Source organism: Acartia tonsa, chromosome 7 (genome assembly GCF_053477335.1).
Source record: "Acartia tonsa isolate MP-2025a chromosome 7, ASM5347733v1, whole genome shotgun sequence".
NCBI lineage: Eukaryota > Metazoa > Arthropoda > Copepoda > Calanoida > Acartiidae > Acartia > Acartia tonsa.
The window spans coordinates 28645598-28665914 of NC_137266.1; the positions used below are offsets into that span (position 1 = coordinate 28645598).

Below are 20317 nucleotides of genomic sequence, written 5' to 3' on the forward strand. Positions count from 1 at the left end.
GCAGATATTTTTTAAACACAAGAAACAATAATGTATTTTTAACTGCATTGTTTTGAAGTTTATAAACAGACTGATGCATATTTGTTCATAATTTTTCATTCTTTACATGTTCTGTAATATCACTATATTTATTGTGGTATCTATTGTATATATTGTATGAATGTTCTCCTTTTTTTTTGGTAATTCTATTGGTTAACTTTATAGGTTAAGCTTCGCGATTCATCAATTTTCGCGATTTGTGATTGGCTAGTTTAGTAGTTACAATTCTTAAAATAAACTTTTATTTTTTTTATTTTTTATTACAATTTTTTTAAACTTTTTCAATTTCGCTTAGAATGGATTCGTAATATTTTTCTGATTCTAAAGGTATATATGAACCCATATTTTTTATGTCTGTTTGATAAAATATTTAGGTTTAAAGTTTTTATCAAACCGAGATTAAAAAAATTGATTTTTTCAATAATTACTCAACAGAATTTTAAAAGTAAGGTGTCAAATTAAAGATCTTACTATTTTTGTTCATACTGGCCATTTTCTTCTTTTATTTTGTTGCGTTTTAGTACCTTAAAACCGACTTAATTATTTTTTTTAAACTTAAATTACTTAAAAATTAAGAGGTCTACCAAAAAACTGATTGCATATCTGAATTCTATGAAAAATTTTACATCTACTACTTACTAAAAGAGCCGGCTAGCTATCTTAAATAAAAAGTGAAAAAGTTGATACAACTTCTTTGAGCAAAAATTAAAATAAAATGTTCTTTTTAAAAAATTCTGTCTTTTTATAATTCACCTAACGTTATTCAAAAATTTTCAAATATATTTAAATTCTAAGACTGAGATAGTGAATTATATAGAAGAATCACACGTTAGAAAAAGAAAATTATAAGAGCATGCATAACATCGTAAGCGTGTTAAAGAGGGGGTGTTTAAATCTTACTCTGCCCTCATTTAGAATAATTTTAAACGCCATTATATCCCAATAAACAATATTGTAGTAACGCAGCAATAACAAGTGGCAAAACATGCAGAATTAAAAAAAAACAGTTTCTAATTAAACAGTGAAAAATGTCATTTTTTGCATTGCAGGAATTGTCAATAAATTACTTTCTCGTATTCATTCGAATCCGGTGGATAGGAACCGGTTCTCAAAAATACGAAAAAACTATGTCTAGTATCGTATTATATCCAGTTTTCTACGAATATAGAAATGTACAATTATAAGATTAAAACCAGTTTTTTTAGCCGGTGCCTCCGGCACCTCGGGGCTAAAAAAACTAGTTTTAATCTTATAATTGTACATTCTATATCCGCGGAAAGCCGTTTATAATACGATACGAGAAATAACTATTCCTTTACTTTTGATTGAAAAAAAAATTATATTTCTCTTAAATAAACCCCGAACAAATATATTATGCAAATCCGAATTTTCAAAATAGCAGCTTTATTATTCATTTAGGATGATTTTACAATAAATATGAAATGTAGATGCCTCTTTTGGTTACAAAATTCCACTGTTATTTTTTAATTAATCAGCACCAATAAAGCACAAGATCTCAAAAACAGCATTTGGGGGAAATACTGGTGAACAAACATATTATGCAAATCCAAAACAAAGCAAAAAAAAAAGGTTTTTTGGCACTTTTCTCCTCTTTTAAAGATTGATTATGATAAAATAATAATTTTTTAAGGGATTTATGCATTAATTATTATGAAGTGTAGTATAAGGTAGAAATTAATGATTTTTCTAAATAAGAAATGTTTGAAAAAAATTAATTCGATCTCTATCACTTTAGAGGATAGCTGCTGACCCCCAGTCTTATGGATGAACTTAAATACATGTTAAAGATAAATTACCCTGAAAATTATACAAAAATGTTTTTTGGTGTGTTGAAAAAATCAATTTTAAAATCTTGATTTTGAGGATGATGACCTTTAAGATGCCCCTATTGGTGGTGATGGTGAGCCAAATGTTATCAAAGTGCATGTCCATGATGAACTTATATATTAAACTATGATCCAATTTTTGTAGTTATAGCATCCTCCAGCCCAGCGTTATTAAAAAAGAAAAGAATTGCAATTTTATTTACTTCAATTTATAAGGTGAATACTGTAGTTTTTAGAAGATGGTTATATTTCTTGTTGGAAGGCTCCATTGGAGGCTGCTATGACTACAAAAAATGGTACATAGGTTAATAGACAAGTTGTTGTAATGGGCATGTACTTAGATAACATTTGGCTCACCATCACCACCAACAGGAGCATCTGAAAGGTCATCATCCTCAAAATCAAGATTTTAAAATGAATTCTTTTAACACATAAAAAAACATTTTTGTATACTTTTCAGGGTAATTTTTATCTTTAACATGTATTTAGGTTCATCCATAAGACTGGGGGTCAGCAGCTGTCCTCTAAAGTGATAGGGATCGAAATTATTTTTTTCCAACATTTCTTATTTAGAAAAATCATTAATTTCTACCTTATACTATATTTCATAATAATTAATGCATAAATCCCTTAAAAAAATATTATTTTAATATAATCAATCTTTAAAAGAGGAGAAAAGTGCCAAAAAACCTTTTTTTATTGCTTTGTTTTGGACTTGCATAATATGTTTGTTCACCAGTATTTCCCCCAAATGCTGTTTTTGAGATCTTGTGCTTTATTGGTGCTGATTAATTAAAAAATAACAGTGGAATTTTGTAACCAAAAGAGGCATATACATTTCATATTTATGTAAAATCATCCTAAATGAATAATAAAGCTGCTATTTTGAAAATTCAGATTTGCATAATATGTTTGTTCGGGGTTTATATAGTAAAGTTTCTGTCTGAAACCAAAGATCTCAATAACTACTAAACCGATAAGTTTACTATTTTAGGAAAGCTTCACATCGGTCCTGTGATGGTTATAGGCTATTTTATTTTATGATTTAAGTTCGGGATGGTTTTAATCTATTTTGTATAGCACCTCTCTACCTCATCGAAAATATTTCCCCTAGATGCAAAGGGCATAGATGCTAGTAATTTAAAATTTATATACAAACGATGTATCAAGTTCACATGAGTGTTATTTAGTAGCAGAGCTACTAAAACTTGTATATCATACCCCCTATAATTATTCTATTTACGCCCTCGCATAGCATTGAAAAAGAAAGTTATTTTGAATGGGATTAAATCATGTGTATCGCCATAGGAATGTTTGTTTTTTACGGAACAATGAACATTTTTATCTACATTCCTAACAAAATTGTTAAAAATTGTTTTGAAATGAAGCCCATTTAAATATAAGGGGGTAAATAAAAAAAAGTACTTCAGACAGTAATATTTTTTTGACGGCCGGCTTAAAACACAGTGTTTTAAAGGGATAAGACAATAGCTGGTAAATTGATGTACATCCCAATGATGGTACACACAATTACCCTTCTGTTGATTATAGTTATTAATCTGAACGTTTAAATACTCAACTTAATGAACCAACCAATCAAAATTCAAGAAAAGTCTCCAAAATTGTTAAACCAACAAATAAGAAAACTTTGTGGACTAGTGTAATTAATAGCCCAGTCTCATCACACCCTTGTTAAAATAACTGCTGAATGAGCTGTAAACCGCTGTAAACTATCATTGCATGACATCAAAAGATTTAAAGAAACAAATAGCGTCTGTGATTGAAAAGTAAAATCTAGCAGCTAGATTGACAGCTGCAGAAAGCAAAAAAAAAGACAAATCTGAAAATTTTAAAGTTATTGTAAGAACAGTCTTTAATGTTATTTAAAAGCGTAAACTGTGTGGCAGCTTTACAAAATAATTATATACTTTGTATTTATGTTAATTATCCTATTTGTGTTTTTGTGTGTTTTTAAAAACTCTAAGCTATTCTTCTTTAAGGATCGTATACGTCTGTCAAACAGTTAGGTACATTTTTGAAATCGTATCAACGTTATAATCTTGTAACAACGATTGTAGAGTTTCTACGCTTTCTTAATCGTACCAAACTTTTACAGTAATCACCCGAAGTTTAATACCAAAAGAACAATTTCAACATGGTTAAATTAAGATCGGACGAGGGACACATCCTGAATTTGGAACAGCTTTAGCTTTTAATGATGATGAAAAAGTTTCCCGCGCGCCTTTACTTCAACATAGTATCACAAAATGATAATGTTGTTTCAATTGTGCGGACATGAATGAACACCATAATGTTTTTATTTCGCGCCTTTTAAATTTCTTTATTTATTGACTATTAAACCACCTGCATGCATTCACCCCCCCCCCCCCCACACACACACACACACGCCACTCTCCATTTCTCCAATTATCTTTGGTGACAAATTATTTTAAACATTTTAAACACCAGGGATAGGGGGACAACAATATCAAAAAAATATTAAATTTTTTATAAAGTTACCATGTACTTAAACCACTTAGAAAAATTATATCTTTAGAGTTATACAAATTTTCAAAAAAAAATCGTAGATATAGATCACATACAGGATCAAACTTACATTTTACTTTTAAAAAATTTAGTTTTTGTAAAAAAAAAAGTTTATAAAAGTATAACCAAATTGAACCAGCAAAAGGTTTTTTGAGACTTTTTTTCAATTTTTAATTTAGAAAATTATACATTTTTTTAAAAATCTGTATCTAATTATTCCTGATTATTTATATTATTATTATACAAACAAGGACAATTATAATCACAAGTAATTTATTAATTGATAAATCTATACTAAATTAGAGTTTAGCATCTAGCGGTTTTTATTCTTAAGGTGTGGGTTGCAAGGGAGTAAAACAAATAGCTTAAAATCACAATAAGGCCTAAATTTAATAAAATAGCATAAAACCCATTCTCCTATCTATGTAAAGCTTCCCTTAAATGAAAATCTCAATTAATGGTTTAGAAGTTTGTGGACAAACAAACAAAATTACTGCTTTGGATTAACGTTTTTTTATAAATCAATATTAATGTACAAACACAAAAACCTATAGAGTAGCTTCGCTCTAATTTCAAGACAGGATGTATTAACGGAAGTTAATACGTCATCACGTCATCTTAGTTTGACCGCCAGTGCGCGCAACCATTTACCCATAAAAGTTTACATTTTAAGCACGTCTAAATCATTGTAACAATCATATTTCATCAGCAATCAAATAACAATGCCATCCCCAATTAAATTATTGAAAAGACTGTTTTGCAAGAAAAGAACCCGGACCCCTTGCAGCTGTTGCCCTTATTGCAAAGCAATAAGAAGGTAAATATTTGTTCATTAATAATAATTATACTGCTTATTAGCCTTTGATTTATGTTTGTCCTTGTCAAGTTTTTATATTTATTTACTGCATCTTTTTATTGGTAGTTTTCCGCATAAAATAAGATTAAATATATTAAATCGCATCATATATTTTATAAAAGTAAATCTTATCATTAAACTTTATTTTGACGTAGGAAATTGGCTATGATACAATGTGATGTTTGGCTCAATATTCTATTTTTTTTGTCTTTTTTTTTATCTCTAATTTATTAAATAAAATTATTTTGCCTATTTATATTCTTTTTTTATTTTAGAGCAATCATAGCGAATAACACCCACAGGTCTCCTTGCATTCACCTGATGAGGCAGCCGGCTTTCAACCCGGACTACAGACCGAGCCCCTCCCCGGGACCCATTCACTACCAGGATACCCTCATTGGGACCCCCCTGCCGGCGTATTCGCCCCCAGCTATAGATATGCCCCCTGAACTATATACCCCCAACCAATTTCACCACTTTCACCCTATTACCCCTGTATATACATCTACCCCTAGACATAGTATTATTACAAGAAGATACCCTCATTTAGAATCATATGTATAGTGTTTTTGTTTCATGTTTTATGTTTCATCTTTTTTTTATTTTTTCGACCTATCAATTTATTTGAGTGTTTCTATTTATGTATAATAAAACTTATTAAAACTTGGTGTGTTGTTATTATTTATAGCATATTTTTCATTAAATTATTTTGCTTGTTTGAAAAAATTTGCGTTTGAAATTAATTTGGCGTATTAATATTTGCGGTTGTATAATTGATTCAGATAAAATAAAAAATCTTATTATTGCTTATGTTCATCATTAATGTTAATGTATTTTAAATAGGTTTTTTGTTTGGCGTTAAAAATAAGAGTTTATGATTAACAATTGTAATTTTTTTTATTGTGGTAATTCAATAAATCGCCTATTTACAACCACTTAGCATTTTAAACTTTGCAACATATGAAAGCTGTTATTCTTGTTAAAAGCGAAGCCTTTCTATAATTACATCCGTCCGTAATGGATAGCTTTTTTAGTTAATTTAGGCATGTTAGAAATTAATTGTCCTATCGATTTCAAACCTTGCATGGTGTTTTCTTTAGTAGTTAGGTATGATTTAGAAAGCTCTATAATTGTTACTAGAATGTCCTTACATTCATTCTAAACATGTTGATTTTTTACTTTATTAACAACAAATTTTTGTGTGATATAATAGCCTGATTGATCTGATTTTTGGAATACTGATACCTAGAACAACAAAGTACAATGTTATAAGCGAATCATCTCTATAATTAAGTCCTTCAAATATGAGTATGTTCTTAAACAGTATCATGTATTTAAGCAGTTTTCAACAAATTTACTTTCAATTCTTTTCGACTGAAGTAATTCACATTCTGATTATGCAGTTCTGATACTCTACAAGTGTTATTGTTCGTTTGTCCTTATGTTCAGAGCTTTGCTTTTATGAATGCCTGATTTTCTGAGATTCGATTTAATGGCTGTTATCTTTCTTTAGTTCACAGCAACTAGAGGGGAATCTATAGACGAATTCTACAATACAATCTAATCTTTTATTTTAAAAACGTTTTCCCCCGTAGGAGAATATTTCTGAAATAGAAACCTAATAAAGATGTTAAAAATGTACTAAAGATGTCAATTAATTCTCAAAACAAAAAGAAATTAAATAAATGGTTGTCTTTTTTATCCTTATATAAAATCAGTGGTTGTCTGACTGTACCGGATAGAATCTCGCTTACCACTGAACCAATATGGTTCTCTTTTACAGTATAGCTTCTTATGGGAGGTTACAACAACACTCCCAAGAGATATTGCCTCAAGAAAAAATTCCATCCCCTCAAAAAAATTTTTTTTGATGTTAAACTCAAGGGCGTCCAAGATTTTTAATTTTGGGGGGGGGGTAAAATTTGTATAAGGGGGGGGGGAAATTGTTTTTTTTTTTTTGGGGGGGGGTAATATGGCGCACCACAAATTCCCCCCCCCCCGAAAATTTGCTTGGGGGAGGGGGGGGGGGTAATTACCCTCCCTGAAATCTGTCGGCAGGGGTAATTTAATTTAATTTTAATAAATATTTAGTAGTAAAAATGCGCAAAGCGTGCAATTTTTTTTTTTTATTTTGGATTTTTGCCTACGGCACCTTCAAGGTAGGGGTAAATTTTTAAATGGAGGGGTTGAAATGAAAAAATTTTTTAGAGTGCATACAGCACCTCCAAATTCGTTTGGGGAGGGGGTAATTACCCCCCTAAAATCTGTTGGCAGGGGTAATTTGATTTTATTAAATATTTAGTAGTAAAAATGCGCGAAGCATGCAAAATTTTTTTTATTTTGGATTTTTATTTTGAGGGGGGGTAAATACCCCCTCCTAAATGGTTGGGGATGCCTACGTCACCTTCAAGGTGAGGTAAACTTTTAAATGGGGGGGTTGAAATGAAAATAATTTTGAGGGTTCCTACGGCACCTCCAAATTCGTTTGGGGGGAGGGGGTAATCCCCACTTTACCCCCCCTCCCTTGGACGTCCTTGGTTAAACTAATGAGAAAGAGATATAGCCCCACCCAACCCTCTAAATACACCAAGCTTTGTATGCAATGATATTTTAATGGAATTTTTGTAAAGTTTGCAGCGAAAAATTAAGATTTCCATTAGCAAGAAAAAGTATTTAAGAAAACAAACAAGAACAATTATGTTCTACAGTAACAAATATACAAATGATAAAAGTTTAAGAATTCAAATTCTTTTAATCAGGGATCTAAAGGAGTAAGACAATCGCATTACAATTAATGGTTGAAATGATTTTACACTCCACTTAATGGACCAACCAATTCAAAATTTAATGAAAGTTCCCAAAGTTGATAAGCCAACGAATAAGAAAACATTATGGGAAAACTTTGGGGACTAGTATAATAAACACCACCCTAATATCCCCTCCCTCCCTAATCAAAAGGTTTATAAGTCTTTTTTTGTTATATTATTAAAACATACAACATCTGTTATAATCCTATTATAAGCAGTAAGCTTCTTTTGCCTGTAGCAAAGGATCCCACTGACATCTGAACCAATATGGTTCTCCCAGGATGGTTTTAGGCTATTTTATTCTTATATAAGTCTTGGTATAGTTTTAAGATATTTTCTTTGTCCATCCATATTTCGTCAAATATAGAGCTTCTTGTTGCTAGAGGCACAGCCGCTAGTAAAATGATATAAGTTATTGATAATGCTGTAAATGGACTTACTACTAAACTAATAATTAGCTACAAGAATGCAAATGAAAACTCAGCAATGAAACCTATTGGCTTCCATGATATTGCTCACCAATATGGTGAGAAGAAGACATAGATTTAGCATCAAGGAATTTACTCCATGGTGTACTGCTGATTAGTCAAGTGGCAAAAATTTTCAATGTCTTATCTAATGCAAGCATCAAGAAACCTTATACTATCAACCTTCATGAAATGTTTTGATATACAGGCATATGGGTCAAGTATGATTGATCAGTTCCGTGTGGAGTTCACTGGTGGTTTGGTCTGCCAGGAGATCTTATCAAACTCACCTTTCTATTATCTTGGTTTTGATAAGCTGCCAAATATGTACAGGTTGTACACCCATGATTTGCTAATCAGTACAAGAAATTATATTAAGTTGATTATGTTTTATGTTCTGTATTACCTTAGAATTTTCCTGATGTAGACGTGACCATGGAGGTTTCCAAGCTCAACATGGAGGAGGTGTGAAAATTCATTACATCTGCACATGAGCAGGCTTATGATGTCATGAATAAGAACCCTTTGTAGCACAACTAATCACTACACCAGAAGAGGGGGTATAGATTTAGGAATAGGTATTCTAAAAGAATTTGACAAAATCTTCCATGCATATGAGCTGTCCCTGTGTCCCCTTATCTGGTACAAGATAGCATATTAGAAGAAAATGTAGAAGGGAGAAGTCAAGAAGATGTTTGTTGATATCATGGATGAAGATTCAGATGGGGAGAGTGTAGAAGTTCCAAGTGTAGAGGTAGCTGATTATTACAGCTTCAATCAGCTGTTGGTATCCTTTCCAGTCTTACAGAAAACTAGAGTGTTGGAGAGGTGGATACTGCCAGACCTGGAATAAGCCTGGAACCTATTGAACAAAATTCTGAAAGAACCTGGTCACCATGATAAGTTCGTATTATTGGTCATAGAAAGAGTTAAAGGGCGAATATAGGTTGAATATGATATGGGCTTAAAATTTAGGTGCAATTCTATACTTTTAGAATATCTATGCCAAATTTTAAAATCAAAAAAAACCTAAGTAGATATTGCAATTTTCGTGTTCACTTCAACATATAAAAAATCAGATAACCAACAAAATCGGCTTTTTATCCTTTATAAGACTTTTTTGACTATTTTGCTTAAGTTTGATTGACTATTACATTGGCACGCATCTTAAATGATAATTTAAATGTTTACTTTTTTAGATTATATACTATTTTATTCAATTTTTAAAAAGCGTATAAATAATTTGCGTAATAGTGCGTCAGGAGTATTGACTTGGGTAAATAATACGTTTTCAAGTTTATTTTCTGTACAAAGATCATTGATTAATTCCGGATGATATAAATACCCTAAAGTATGCATTTTTTAACACACACACACAGGAAGACACACAAATCGAATGCAAAATTTTCTCCAGAAAAAATATAAGAAAAAAGAAACAATGTTCACCTATTATTTTTGTCCCCTTTAAATTAATTATAACAATTACCATATAATTTTCATACTTACATGAAATATAATTTCTCCTGAAAAGGTTTTTTAAAAAAATATAATTCATATACTTTATACTTTGTGGGGGAATAATTGTTAAGGAAGAAACCATCCAAGATACAAAACTGGCAGATCTAAATAGGAAATAAATGTCTATCTATGAGCTCAAGTTTTCCAAGCGATAAATGTTCAAAACTTATAGTGCTCCAATAATCCGTAATAAACTCTCATTGACCAGAACAATAAGACCCATTATTTTTTTGTATGAAGAATAAATTCATTTTTTTATTTCATGTTGCTATTTGAATTATATTGAAGTATTAAATTTCTATCCATAAAACAGAAAATTTAAATTTATAATATAGTAAATAAAAGAAAACTTAGTTTTTAAATAGTTTGATACTAGCAATACGTGCATAATTTGGTCAGATATTGAACTAAAATTTAACAGTTAACTAAACATTTTAACCCTTTCAGGACAATAATTTGAAATAAAGAATATTAAGATCCTAAAATAGTCTAAATCAAGAAATCGTCAGGGAGAAGATAAGGGAAGAATAGGGTTAATAGTCAGATAACCAAAAGAAAGTAAATATAACATTGAATAAACCTAGCCAATATCGAGATAATTATATCGAGCCCAACTCTAGTAAATTTAAATTTTCTGTTTTATGAATATAAATTTAATACTTCAATATAATTCAAATAGCAACGTGAAATAAAAAATGTATTTATTCTTCATACAGTAAAATAACGGGTCTTCTCGTTCCGGTCAATGAAAGTTTATTACGGATTATTGGAGCACTATGAGTTTTAAACGTTTATCAAACTTGAGCTCATATATAGACATTAGTTTCCTATATAGATCTGTCATGGATCTTGATGCAATAAAGTAGGCTGTTTAGTAAATGTTAATAATTGGAAGATTTCATTAAACAAAAGTTCCCGCAAATATAGGTATTAAATAATTCATTTTGTGTTTTTTTATCAAACTTGGATAACAATAAAATTGGAATATTAATAATTGTGGGTGTTTAGTTGGTTTAGTTAATATGTCACATCATCATAGTTTAACTGCCAGTGCGTGCAACCATTTGCTCATAAAAGTTTACATTTTAAGCAATTTCAAATTACTGTGTCAATCAAATTTTATCATCAATCAATTAACAATACCATCCACAATGAAATTACTGAAGTGATTGTTTGGAAAGAGGTCATCCAAAATAACTAAGGCTCCTTGTACCTGGTGCTCACGCTTCGTTTTTTATTAAATGATTAAGTTGGGGTACAATGTTTGGCACTTTTGATATAAGTAAATAATAATAAAAAACCCATAAAATGAGATAAAAACTTCAGAAAAATCGAAGCAAACAGTTTTCATACTTAATTAACGTTTTTAAGCTTTTCTTCAAAAAGTTTAGATAAGATGCCTTTAAAAGTTGTCTATGATTTTGTCAGGGATAAAAATGTAACTTTAAAATAAGAATTACAACACATTTTTTTAATTAGTACAAAGTAAAATTTTGAACATTTTATTGATCAGTATATTTTTTAATGTTTTTAAATTTTGGTAACATTTTGTTTTAAATGTAGAAAATTGATAATTCTAAACATTCAAAAAATGATTTTATTAAATTTTCATCACTTAAATTGCATGTTTGATGAAATTTTCATCTGATAATTCAAGAAAAATTGTTTAAGTTTTATTATATTTTACTTTGAATTGTTAAAAAAAGACCCTTAACACTTGTAATGAGAATTTTTTTTCTTTCAGGCTTAATTTTAATTAATTATTGATATTTTTTGTAAAAATGATTTTATACAAAAAGTTTTAAAACTCGATTTAAGTAGTGGTGCTAAAAAAGGTTGCAAACTTTTGCAATTTTCTTGCAAAAAAAATTTTCTCAGATTTAAAAAATAGCAAAGGGTGTTATTACACGTACTTACAGATACAATTACTAAGTCATTTTGGCCTAACACTAAAATATAAAGTTTTTACATCTGAGGGTGGAACAGTGTGCTCTTATTGCATAACTTTAAGAAGGTAAATATATATCATATCAATCAATTAACAATGCCATCCACAAATTATTAACTGAAGTGATTGTTTGAAGAGGTCATCTAAAAGAACCAGGACTCCTTGCACTAGTTGCACTTATTGCACAGCAATAAGAAGGTAAATATTTGTTCATTATTAATAATTATAATGCTTATTAGCCTTTAAACTGTTTTTAAAGTATTTTTAAATGAGGGGTTAAAAATATACTTTGCCACATTTAGAACAAGAATGCAGGGCCCAAATTTTAATTAGGCCCCCAAGGTAGTTTTATTGGGGATTTAAGAAATTATTTTTTATAGTAGATTGAGTAATTTTTACAACAGCTGAAGCATTTTTAATTTTAATTGCTTTTTTCTTCCTTTCTTTTCATTTGTACACTCTACTATGCCCTTGATTGGGTATAACAAATAAAAAATATTTATGAAAGTAAAATACATTGGTTTAAAAATATTGTTCAGCTATAAAATCTGCATTTTTGTTAACGAAACAGCCGGACGGGTAAATAAAAGGAATTTTGGACAATTTCTTCATTGAATAATTTTATCGTCTTTACCCTGTAACAAATTTTGGGGGTTTAAAAAATACGAGAATTTTCGTTACGCGAATCCGCGATATTTTATATGGTTTCTGGATAAATAACTTTGTACATTTTTTCCCCCAATTTATTCTATTTTCCTTAATGTAAAAATATAGAGAAAAAATTGGTAGAGAAAAAACGGAAACAATTAATTCATATGGTCTTATGATTAGTCATATTATTATAACTATAATTGGCCATTAAACTTTTTTTCATTATGTTAATTTTATCTATTGAATTCATTTTTTCAGAAAAAATATTATTTGCATTTAACAGAGTACATTGTTTTTGTATGCTATGCATATAAAGTGAATTATTAAAATTCTTCCATAAGCGACAATTTTACCACAAAATAAATAATCGATCGGCTGGGGTAAAAATTACCCAATCCACTATAAAAAATTATTTTTAAAATCCCCAAAAAAACTAATTTGGGGGCCTAATTTAAATTTAGGCCCTGCAGTCTTATTCTAAATGTGGCAAAGTATATTTTTGACCCCCTATTCAAAAATACTTTAAAAACAGTTTAATTTATGTTTATCCTTTCAAAGAAGTTGTATCAACTTTTTTTTTTATAGCTAGCCGGTCCTTTTAGTAAGTAGTAGATGTAAAATTTTTCATAGAATTCAGATATGCAATCGGCTTTTTTGTAGACCTCTTATTTTTTAAGTAATTTAAGTTTTTAAAAAAAAAATTAAGTTGATTTTAAGGTACTAAAATGCAACAAAAAAAAGAAAGAAAATGGCCATTGGGAACAAAAATAGTAAGATCTTTAATTTGACACCTTACTTTTTCAATTCTGTCAGGTAATTATTGAAAAAATCGATTTTTTTAAACCCACGAGAATAAAAACTTTGAACTCAATTTTATCATTTCACAAGTAAAAAAATATGGGTTCATATATACCTTTAGAATCAGAAAAATATTACCAATCCATTGTAAGCAAAATTGAAAAAAAAAGTTTACAATATAGTATATAAACTACAATAAAAGGAATTATATGAAAATATCATATTATATTGTACAGGCAACGTCTTAACTTTTGAATTGAGTATAAAAATGGGAAGGGGGTATAGAGGGGGTAAAAAAGGGAAGACGATAGTGTTGCCAGAACAAAAAATACAATTGGCCATTTTTTAATTTTTTAATTTTTTTACTTTTTTTCAATTTTGCTTACAATGGATTCGTAATATTTTTCTGATTCTAAAGGTATATATGAACCCATGTTTTTTTATGTCTGTTTGAGAAAATATTTAGGTCTAAAGTTTTTATTAAACCGAGGTTAAAAAAATAGATTTTTTCAATAATTACTCAACAGAATTTTAAAAGTAAGGTGTCAAATTAAAGATCTTACTATTTTTGTTCTTACTGGCCATTTTCTTCTTTTATTTTGTTGCGTTTTAGTACCTTAAAACCGACTTAATTATTTTTTTAATAAACTTAAATTACTTAAAAAATAAGAGGTCTACAAAAAAAACGATTGCATATCTGAATTCTATGAAAAATTTTACATCTACTACTTACTAAAAGAACCGGCTAGCTATAAAAAAAAAAGTTGATACACCTTCTTTTCATATTTATTTACTGCATCTTTTTATTGGTAGTTTTTCGCATAAAATTAGATTAAAATATGCATTGCATCACATAAATATATTTTATAAAAAGTAAATGTTATCATTAAACTCTATTTTCGCCCGGCGAACCAAACAGTGATTAATTAATAGATTTATTTTCACGAAGAATTTGATACGGTGTGATGATTGGCTCAGAACCGTTTTTGATCAAGCAAAAATCAATCGGATTTAGAGCCATTCTATGAAAAATTATTCTTTTTTATCCAAGTCTTAGCTTTGCTTCTTTTATTGGCTTAAATATTATCTCTAATTTAGCTGTAAAATAAAATTATTATGCCTATTCATATTCTTTTTTTTATTTTAGAGCTAATATGGCGAATAACTCCTATAGGTTACAATGCATCCACCTGATGAGGCAGCTGGCTTTTAACCCAGACTACAGACCGACCTCCTCCCCGGGATCCATTCATTACCAGGATATCCTCATTGGGACCCCCCTGCCGGCATATTCGCCCCCAGCTCTTGATCTGTTCCTGGACTATATACCCCCACACAACTTCACCCCTACCACCCTACTACCCCTAAAAATACATCTACACCAAGACGCATGACGTCCACCCCAAGACATAGTATTAGTACAAGAAGATACCTTCATTTAGAATCACATGTAAAGCGTTTTTGTTGTTTTATGTTTCATCTTTTTTATATTTTCGACCTATCTATTTAGTTATGTGTTCCTATTTATATATAATAAAACTTATTAAAACTTGGTATGTTGTTATTATTTATAGCATATTTTTTCATTAAATTATTTTGCTTGTTTGAATAAACTTGTGTTTGAAATGAACACAGTAATAGTGTCTGACTGATTATGACGTAACAAAAAAAAATTAGCCAATGAGAGGCTGTTATTGACCAATGGTAAAATTTATAGTGGCCTCTCATTGGCTATTTTTTTTGTTACGTCATAATCAGTCAGACACTATTACTGTGTTCGTTTGAAATTAATTTGGTGTATTAATATTTGCGGTTGTATAATTAATTCAGATAAATAAAATATCTTATTTAAGAGTTTTTAAAAGTGTTTTTATTGTACAAATGTTATCAGTTTCTGCCAAAAATAAGCTTATAATTTTCTCTCTAGTGTTTATTGTTTGTTTGTCCTTATGTTTAGAGCTTCGCTTTTGTGAATGCTGTCATCCTTGTTATCATATATTTCCCGAGATTCGCTTTAATGGCTGTTGTCATCTTTCTTTAGTTCACAGCAACTTTAAAAACGTTTTCCCCCGTAGGAGAATATTTCTAAAATAGAAACCTAATAAAGATGTTAAAAACATACTAAAGATGTTAATTACTTCTACAAACAAAAAGAAATCAAATAAATGGTTGTCTATTTTATCTTTATATAAAATCAGTGGTTGTCTGACTGTACCGGATAGAATCACGCTAAACACTGAACCAATATGGTTCTCTTATACAGTATAGCTTTTCATAGGTCCATGGAAGTTACATAACTTTTGTGGGAGGTTACAACCACCCTCACAAGAGATATCACCACTAGAAAAAATTCCACCCCCCACCCAAAAAAAAAAATTATATGTTAAACTACTGAGAGATAATCAATTACAACCACACCCAACCCTCTAAATACGCCAACCTTTGTATGCGGTAATATTTTAATGGAATTTTAGTAAAGTTCACAGCGAACAATTAAGATTTCCATTAGCAAGAAAAAGTATTTAAGAAAACAAACAAGAACAATTATATTCTATAGTAACAAGTATACAAATGATAAAAGTTTAAGAATTCAAATTCTTTTAATCAGGGATCTAAAGGAGTAAGACAATCGCCGATAAATTGATGTACATCCCCAATCATGATACACAAAATACTCCTTCTATGGATTACAATTAATGGTTAAAATGATTTTACACTCCACTTAATTGACCAACCAATTCAAAATTCAATGAAAGTTCCCAAAGTTGATAAGCCAACAAATAAGAAAACATTATGAGAAAACTTTGGTGACTAGTATAATAAACACCACCCTAATCCCTCCCTAATCAAAAGGTTTATAAGTCTTTTTTTGTTATATTATTAAAAAATACAACATCTGTTATAATCCTATTATAAGCAGTAAGCTTCATTTGTCTGTAGCAAAGGATCCCACTGACAGCTGAACCAATATGGTTCTCCCAGGATGGTTTTAGGCTATTTCATTCTTATAAAAGTCTTGGTATAGTTTTAAGCTAATTTCTTTGTCCATCCATATTTTGTCAAATATAAAGCTTCTTGTTCAATATGTTTTGTTATTTGTGATTAATCACATATCACTTACTCTAATATATTTACCCCTTTGAAGATTAAAGACATCAAAATAATTATAAATGTATCATTGAGTTAATGTTTTTTAAATCTTATTAAAATATTATAAAAAGAATCGAAATTTAATAAGTAATATATTAGTGTCATCATATTTGACATAGACATGGTGTAGGAGAAAGAATATCAGTTTCTATGCCTTACTGTAAAAAGGATTCTTTTTTTCTAAGTCTTAGTATTTCTTCTGTTTTACTTGAGTCTTATATTATGTGTAATTTAACTGTGAAAAACAATTGTTTGCCTTTAGAGCAAATGCATCATACAGGCAAGGCAACCATGCTTAAACTTAAAGAAGCAGCCAGTCTTCAACACAAACTGTAAACCTACACCCTCCCCAGGACCTCTTATACAAACAAGGATACCTTTAGGGAACTCCCCTGCTGATTTATTTATCCCCAACAATAGTCCTGCCACCAGAAGGTCTTGCCCTAAGCCATTTCCACCTTGCTACCCCTATAGTTACATCAACCCCTAAATACATGATGTCTAAGCCATGACATAACATTAGTACACATAGTTATATGAATTTAGAATCTCATGTAGAGAAAGTTTGCTTTATTATGATAGCTTTCATCATTATTTTACCTATTCAACATATCTTTACATCTATGTTTAAAAGTAATTATATTTATGTAAATTAAAACTAATAAGATCTACAATTTTTGTTATTTAATAAAGTTGGTAGATATATTCAATAATTCATTTTGTGCTTTTTTTATCAAACTTGGATAACAATTAAATTGGAATATTAATAATTGTGGGTGTTTAATTGGTTAAGTATAATATGTCACATCATCATAGTTTGACTGCCAGTGCGTGCAACCAATTGCTCATGAAAGTTTACATTTTAAGCAATTTCAAATTAATGTATCAATCAAATTTTATCATCAATCAATTAACAATGCCATCCACAATGAAATTACCGAAGTGATTGTTTGGAAAGAGGTCATCCAAAATAACTAAGGCTCCTTGTACCTGGTGCTCTTATTGCAAAACTATAAGAAGGTAAATGTATATCATATTTTATCATCAATCAATTAACAATGCCATCCACAATGAAATAACTGAAGCGATTGTTTGGAAAGAGGTCATCCAAAAATGAACCAGGACCCCTTGCAGCTGTTGCCCTTATTGCAAAGCAATAAGAAGGTAAATATTTGTTCATTATTAATAATTATACTGCTTATTGGTCTTTGATTTATGTTTGTCCTTGTCAAGTTATCATATTTCACGGTTGGACCCTCAGATGTCAAAACTTTAATTTAGTGTTTGGCCAAAATGACTTAGCAATTGTATCTGTAAGTACGTCTAATAACACCCTTTTTAATAACACTCGAGTTTTAAAACTTTTTATATAAAATCCTTTTTACAAAAAATATCAATAATTACTTAAAATTAAACCTGAAAGAAAAAAAATCTCATTACACATGTTAATTTGCATGTTTTAGGTCTTTTTTTGAGGAAAGTATAACTTCCACATTTTTGACAATAATTATATTTTTTAACATTTCAAAGTAAAATATAATAAAACTTAAACGATTTTTCTTGAATTATCAGTTGAAAATTTCATCAAACATGCAATTTAAGTGATGAAAATTTAATAAAATCATTTTTTGAATGTTTAGAATTACCAATTTTCTACTTTTAAAACAAAATGTTAACAAAATTTAAAAACATTATAATATATAACTTTAAAAATCAATAACATTTTATAAAATGATGTTTTAAAAAATAAATCATTAAAAGGTATTAAAATGCATTTTAAGTTGCCTAAAATTAAAATGAGAATATCTTTTTACACTTTATTCTTTGTAATAGAGATTAATCGTCATTTGCTGAAAATGAAACATTTAATAAACTAATTGAATCTTTTTGTGACCATATTTAAAATTTTTAATTTTTACACTAAGATGTTTTTTAATAAAAATCTTTGTTAATTTCTGTTGTACGACAAAAAAAGAAAGGGACTTTTTTACTATTTCTAGGTTATCTTATGCAATTTAAACTATATAATGTGAAATAAATTTTAATTGTCTTTCATTTGAGCCACAAAACACTGTAAAATGTAACATATATGCAAAAATAACAATTTTTTTAATGAATATTATAATATCCTTATATGACATTGCGTCAGAGCTTATTCTTTAGATCATATGTTCATGAAAAGTAGCCATAACTTGGAGGGTTGCGCTATTTATTAGAATATTAAATAAACTTGAATGGTAAAAATATTAGCATAACCTTTGTCAATTCAAATGCTTTAGGTATATAATTCGGAAAGTTAGTTAAAAAAGAGAGAATTTGCTGTGTATACTATTGAAAGACTTTCAAAAATGTGAATTTCAAAGCAATCCTAAAAGATCGGGCCATAGGCGAGTCTTAGTCGATTGGGGGGTACGGGGGTTTTCTGATAGCAATTTGCGTTATTGGTATACAATGTAAAAAAAAAATTTTAAAGAAATTCTTTAAATAAAACCCAACGTGTATTGGCAGTACAAACATCTTTATGCTAGCAGACATATGTTTATCAAAATTAAAGAAAAGTATTTCCACAAGAAAAATTATTCAGGTTTCTACTTTATAATTTTAAATATTTTTTTTGATAAAATGTTTGACATATATCATATAATCATTTACCAAAAAAAATATTTTGATAATTTAGATTTCAGAGAATATGAAAACCCTCAAAAACTAAGACGACATTTTGCATCTTCTGCTATGACATTTAAGAAAAAAAATTTAAAAATCAAAATTTAGTATGAAAAATATTTTCATCGATTTTTCTGAAGGTATTATCGTATTCTATGGGTTTTTCATTATCATTTACTTATATCGAAAGTGCCAAACATTGTACCCTAACTTATTCATTTAATAAAAAACAAACCGTGATTTATTTACTGCATCTTTTTATTAGCAGTTTTCCGCATAAAATAAGATTAAATATATTGCATCGCATCATATATTTTATAAAAAGTAAATCTTATCATTAAACTCTATTTTGTTGGCCCAGGGCCCGGGCGAACCAAACAGAGATTAATTATTAGATTTACTTTGTGATGTTTGGCTCAGAACCATTTTGGATCCAGTGAAAACTAATCTAATTTGGAGCCATTATATAAAACAAAATATTCTATTTTTTATTAGTCTTTTTACATCTTCTTTTTTGGCTATAAGATTATCTCTAATTTATCAAATAAAATTATTTTGCCTATTTATATTCTTATTTTTATTTTAGAGCAAACATGGCAAATAATTCCCACAGGTCTCCTTGCATACACTTGATGAAGCAGCCGGCGTTTAACCCGAACTACAGACCTACCCCCTCCCCGGCACCCATTACATACCATTACCAGGATACCCTCATTGGGACCCCCCTGCCGGCATATTCGCCCCCAGCCATAGATATGCCCCCTGAACTATATACCCCCAACCAATTTCACCACTTTCACCCTGCTACCCCTGAAAATACATCTACACCAAGACGCATGACGTCCACCCCAAGACATAGTATTAGTACAAGATACCATTATTTAGAATCACATGTATAGCGTTTTTGTTGTTTTATGTTTCATCTTTTTTATATTTTCGACCTATCTATTTATTTATGTGTTCTTATTTATATATAATAAAACTTATTAAAACTTGGTGTGTTGTTATTTTTTCATTAAATTATT

The 20317-nt window shown here is 29.4% G+C and overlaps 1 long non-coding RNA gene across 1 annotated transcript; it reads left to right on the plus strand.

Moving 5' to 3' along the window:
* Nucleotides 1-5132: 5132 nt before the first annotated feature.
* LOC145324253 (uncharacterized) lies at nt 5133-5956 on the plus strand. Its single transcript, XR_013881220.1, has 2 exons — nt 5133-5250; nt 5565-5956. It is a non-coding gene; the product is annotated as an uncharacterized LOC145324253 (long non-coding RNA).
* Nucleotides 5957-20317: the final 14361 nt, after the last annotated feature.